This window comes from Pteropus vampyrus, unplaced genomic scaffold, assembly GCF_000151845.1.
Source record: "Pteropus vampyrus isolate Shadow unplaced genomic scaffold, Pvam_2.0 Scaffold784, whole genome shotgun sequence".
NCBI lineage: Eukaryota > Metazoa > Chordata > Mammalia > Chiroptera > Pteropodidae > Pteropus > Pteropus vampyrus.
The window spans coordinates 19,419-25,009 of record NW_011889565.1 but is presented as its reverse complement, the minus strand read 5'-3'; positions in this window follow the sequence as shown (position 1 = coordinate 25,009).

The following is a 5,591-nucleotide window of genomic DNA, read 5'->3' as shown; positions in this document are numbered from 1 at the left end:
TCTGCCTTTTTTTTTGGTGAGTTCAGTCCATTTACATTTATGGCAATTATTGAAATATGATGTTTTCCTATAGCCATTTTATTTTTTGCTAATGGTCGGCTCTAGGCCGATGTCGAAGGTTGGGTTTAGGATTAGGTTTTGAGTCAGGGCTAGGTTTAGGGTTCATATTAGATTTAGGGTTAGAGGTACAGTTGAGTTTGTGATTAGTTTTGTGGTAAGATAAGCGTTAGTGTTAGATTTAAGCTTAGGGTTTGGCTTTCAAATAAGTTAAAAGTAAGGTCAAGGGTGAGGGACAGGATCAGGTATAGTGTTAAGGTTAGGTTATAGTTAAGTTTATATTTGGATTAGAGTTAGAGTTAGCTTGAATTAGGGTTTAACTTAAATTAGGGTGAGTATTTTGGTTAAGTTTAGAACTATTGCTCAGGTGAGGGTTAGGGTTAGGTTCAGAATTAGGGTTGAAGCTAGGGCTATGTTGGTTGTGAGGTTTTAAGGTTTGGGTTAGTGTATGTTTAGGTAACAGGTTACGGTTAGGGTTCTGGTTATGGTTATTATTTGTAGGGTTCGATCAGGTTTAGTGTTACGGTTAGGTTATAAGTTAGGTTTTGGTTAAGGCCTAGGGTTACATTAGGTTTACGGTCAGGCTAACAGATGAGCTGATGATTTTGTTTAGGACTACGGTTAGGTTTAGGGTAAGCTTCTTGGTCAGGATCTGGGTAGAAATTAGAGATGGGATAGAGTTAGGTTGAGGGTAAAGTCTGGTGTTAGAGTTAGGTTCATGGTTAAGTTTAGGTTTCGGTTTTGATGTAAGACTAGTGTTCAGGTAAGGTTTAGAGTTAAGGTAAGAGTTAATTTTCTATTGAAGGTTGTGGGTAAGATTAAGATTCTGTTACTGTTAGGGGTAGGGTTATGGTTTACGGACAGGTTTTGGTTTAAGGTTAGGGTTATGGTTTACAGCTAGGGTTAAGTTTTGTGGTTAGGGTTACTGTTTAGGAACAGGGTTAGAGACAGTGTTAGGGTTTAGGGCTAGCATTAGGTTTAGAGTTAGGGGCTAGGGTTAGTGTTTAGTGTTAAGGTTCCGGTTAGGGCTCAGTTAAGGTTGGGTTTAGGGATACGGTTAGGGTTAGGGTTTAGGGAAAGGGTTAAGGTTTAGGATTAGGGTTAGGGTTACATATAAGCTAGGGTTAGATTTTAGGGTTAGGAATAAAGTTAGGGATATGGTTAGGGTTTAGCAGTAGGGTTAGGTTTTATGGACAAGGTTACATATAGGGTTAGTGTTAGAGTTCATAGAAGTGTACGGGTAGGGTTTGGATTAGGTTTAGGGATAGGGTTAGGGCTCGGTTTAGGGTTTTGTGTTAGGGTTAGTGTTTAAGAATAGGGTCAAGGTTAAGGTTAGGGTTTAGAGATAGGGCTATGGTTTAGCAACAGGGTTGTGGGATGGGTTAGGGTTTAGAGCTTAATTTAGGTTTAGGTTTAGGGCTAGAGTTATGGTTTAGTGGTACAGTTAGGTCTAGGATTTAGGAAGAGAATCATGGTTAGGTTCAGTGTTTGAGTTTAGGGGTATGGTTATCGTTAGAGTTAGGGTTTAGGTTTACGATTAGGGTTAGAGTTAGGGTTAGTGTTAGGGTTTAGGAGTAGGGTTAGGTTTATGGTTAGGGTTAGGTTGAGGGTTCCCGTTTAGCGGTAGGTTTAGGGTTAGCATTTAAGGTTATGGTTAGGTTTTGGGTCATGGTTGTGATTAGGTTAGTGTTTGCTGTTAGCGTTGCAGTTAGGGTTAGTTTTACGGTTATGGTTAAGTTCATGGTTAAGTTTAATTTTCGGTTTTGATTTAGGACTAGTGTTCGAGTTAGGGTTATAATTAGGATAAGGGCTAACGTTTGATTGAGGGTTCTGTGTACGATTAGGTTAAGTTTAGTGTTATAGTTCTATTTCAGATTATAATTTGGGTTGGGGTTAGGGTTAGGTTCATGGTTAAGTTTAAGTTTAGGTTTTGATTTAAGACTTGTGTTCGGATTAGGGTCATAATTAGGGTAAGGGTTAAGATTCGATCGAGGGTTCTGTGTATGAATGGGGTTAGGGTTAGTGACATATTTCGATTTCAGATTATATTCTGGGTCTCCATTACGGTCAGAATTGAGGTTAGGACGAGGATAAAGACTGATCTTAAGATAATGTTTAGTTTTTGGAAACAGTTTAGGGTTGGGTTTTAAGGAAGTTTTCGGGTTATGGTTGAATATAGATGATAATTAATGTTAGAGATGTTATCACTGAGATAGAGTTTACGTTTAAATTAGGTTTAGGTTTTGTATTAGTGACATTCAGGTGTATGTTAGGCTTTCGGTTGGTGTAGAACAAATGGTCCATAAAGGGTTAGCTTTTGACTTAGAGTAGGTTTAATGTTTTGGGTTTGAGTTAGCTTTCAGGTCAGGTTTTGATTTGAGTTTGAGTTTAGGACAAGGGTGTTTGCTCGTTTAGGGTTACTATGAGGATCTTTTTAGGGTCGGGTTTTGGATTGGGTTCATGATTAGGTCTAGGGGTGGGTTAGCGTTAGATTTAGGTCAGGGATTGGGTTGAAATTAGCATCGGGGTTGGGGTGTGGGTTAAGGGGAGTCTAGGGGGAGATGGTTTAAGTTTTAGAGATAAGGTTCTTCTTAGGTTTTGAGTTAGGGTCAGGGTTAGGTTTACAGTTAGGTTACATTTAGGGGTAGTGTTAGGGTTATATTTGGGTTTACAGTAACCGATCAGGTTAGTGCTAAGGTAGGAGTTACAAATTAGGATAGGTTTAGGGTAAGCATTAGGATTCGAGCATGATCTATGGGGAAAGTTAAAATTTCACTTAGCGTTAGGGTTAGTTCTTGAGGTAAGGTTAGGTTTGGATCAGGCTAAGAGGTATCTTTAAATTTAAGTTAAAATATAAAGTACAGAGAGGGTTAGGATTAGGTTTAGGATTATCATTAGCGTTAGGTTTAGGGTTGAGCTGATGAGTAGGTCTTGAGGTTTGGTTCTGAGTTTAAATTGGTGTTAAGTTTTGGTTTAGGTTTAGGTTTCATAAGGGTCGAGTTTTCAGATCAGGATAGGTTTAGAGATAGTTCGAAGTGTGAGTTTATGATTACTTTTAGGATTAGGGTAAGGGATATGTTTCTGTTTAGGCTTAGGGTTTAGTTTGGGGGTTAAGTTTAGTTTTCGTTGTTGATAATTCATGTTTGAAGTAGATTCAGGGTCAGAGTTAGTGTTAGGGTTTTCTTTGAGGTAAAGGTTTGGGTGTAAATTAGGGTTAGATTTATGGGTAGGGTTAAGGTAATGGCCAGGTTTAGGATTAGGTTTAAAAATAGGGATAAAGTTAGGATTAGATTTTGAGTTAAGTTTAGACTTAGAGTTAAGTTCTGGGTTCGGGTTCGGTTTACGATTAGGATTAAATTTATGGTTAGGATTGGAGTTCACTTTGAGTTTGGGGTTAGGTTTACAGTTAGGGTAACTTTTGGGGTTTTGATAGGGATAAGTGCTAGTATTAGGGTTATGATTCCATTTAAGATTACAGATTGGTTAATATCTGAATTTCCATTAGGTTTCAGATTAGGGTTACACTGAGCCAGAGATCGGGTTTTGGTATAAAAGTAGTCGAAGCTAGGTTAGGGTAAGAGCTAAGGTAGTGTTAGTATTAGGAGTAGGTTTAGGTTTTGAATGAAGGTTCAGGTAAAGAGTTAGGGTTGGGGGTTCTTGTTAGCTTGAGCATGGAGTTGATGAGGAGGAGGAAAGCTTAAATTATATTTAAAGATAGCTTTGAACGTAGCTCATGGAATTAAATTTGGATGAAGTGTATGCTTGGAGTTGAGGTAAGGAAAGGTTCATGACTGCCGTCAGTATTTGGGCTCAAGCTGTGACTTGGATTAGTGATAGGGTTAAAGACACCTTGGAGGTTAGGGTGTGATTTAAATTGGGATTAGGATTAGGTTTTGATTCACGGTTTTTTTAGAGTTGTAGTAAGGGTCAGCAGTAAGCTGAGGTGCGGGTGAACCGGTGACTCTAGATGAACTGAGTTAGGGGTAAAGGTAGTTTGAAGGTTATCGTTTGGGTTTTCATGGAGGTCAGGTGTAGCACTGGGGCTCATTCTACAGTGAGGTTCTCGCTTAGGGTGAGGCCACAGCTTTAGCGTGTTAGGTTTACAGCCAGCGTGAGCATTGAGTGGGGTGGTGAGCTGATGGTTGACTTTAGGGCTAGGGTTGAGTTAGGGAGAGCTCCACAGTAGACCTTGACCTCATATAGGGGGTGGGGTGAGGGCAAGTCTAGGGTTAGGCTTCGCGTCAGCTTTGAGGTGGGTTCGGGTCTTGGGTTCGGTTAGTGGGGGAGGGGGTGTGCAGGGAGGGCTCGAGTTTGGTATTAGGTGCAAGGGAAGTTAGGCCCGGGGTAGGATTGCAGTTTACGTTCGGGCTTTCCAGTCTGGTGTGGGTCAGGTGTCGGGCGAGCGCGAGATTTCCATTTGGAGTCAGGGGCAGGGGTAGGGTGAGGGACGGGATCACAGGGAACTTTGCGAATACCGTTTAGGGCGACAGGAATCTGTGTGTTCAGGGTTTGCATTGTCCTAACGGTCCCGGTTCGGGTTCTCATTTGGCTCGGCGAGCTCCAGACAGTCACTTTGTGACACGCACTCCAGCTCAGGGGGATGTCCGTCTGAAGTCGGGAACGCCTGGAGCGCCACTCCGGGGCTCCCACAGTGTGTGAGGACTGTCTGAGAAGACCCCCTACCGTCCCTCAAGGGGAGGGGTCCTTGCCTGAAATTATCCACTCTTTTAACCTTAGTCTCCCCTCCTTCTGCCTGTAAAAACCTTCCATTGTACAACCCGTTGGCGCGCCTGTCCCCTAAGCGAATGCTGCCGCGTCCATGAATCGATCAGACAGCCAATTAAATCTTCACGTTTTCTGGGTTGAACTGTTTTATTAACACTTTCTCGATGTTTTCCCCTCACCTGTTAAAGATGAAACGTCACTCATTGCTTTGATGCGGTTTCTCATTTTTTTTCCTGGCATCTTCTAACTCCTGTGCTAAGCGATGATTTCCTGGGATCACGGTTGCAATACTTGGTTGAGGGGCAGCTTTAAATGTACCTCGCGTGCGTGTGCGAGGCCACCCTGGCCAGGAGTCCGCGGCAGGGCCACTCACACCAGTTACCGAACTCACATGTCTCTGGGACGTGGGAAAAAGACTGAGTCCCTGGAGAAAAGCCACCCAGACGTGGGGAGAATGTGCAAACCCCACATGGACGGCCCTGGCCAGAAACCGATTTAACCACGGTGACCGGAGGACTTGCGAGAGGATGTTCTGTGCCTGCGAAGCACGTGGCACAGATGTCGTCGCTGGCTTTCAAAGCCAGCGCACAGATGAAGTCGATCTGCCCGTCACGAAAATGCCGAAACACGTCTGGTTAAACGGGCCAAAAGAGACCGCTTCATGTCTCGTTTGCCCGTGCTGGTCGTGTCTGTGATCGTGAAGATGGAACATGTCACGTCTGTAATCGTGAAGATAGAACATGTCACATCTGTAAAAGTGATGGAACATGTCACGTCTGTAAATGTGATGGAACATGTCACGTCTGTAA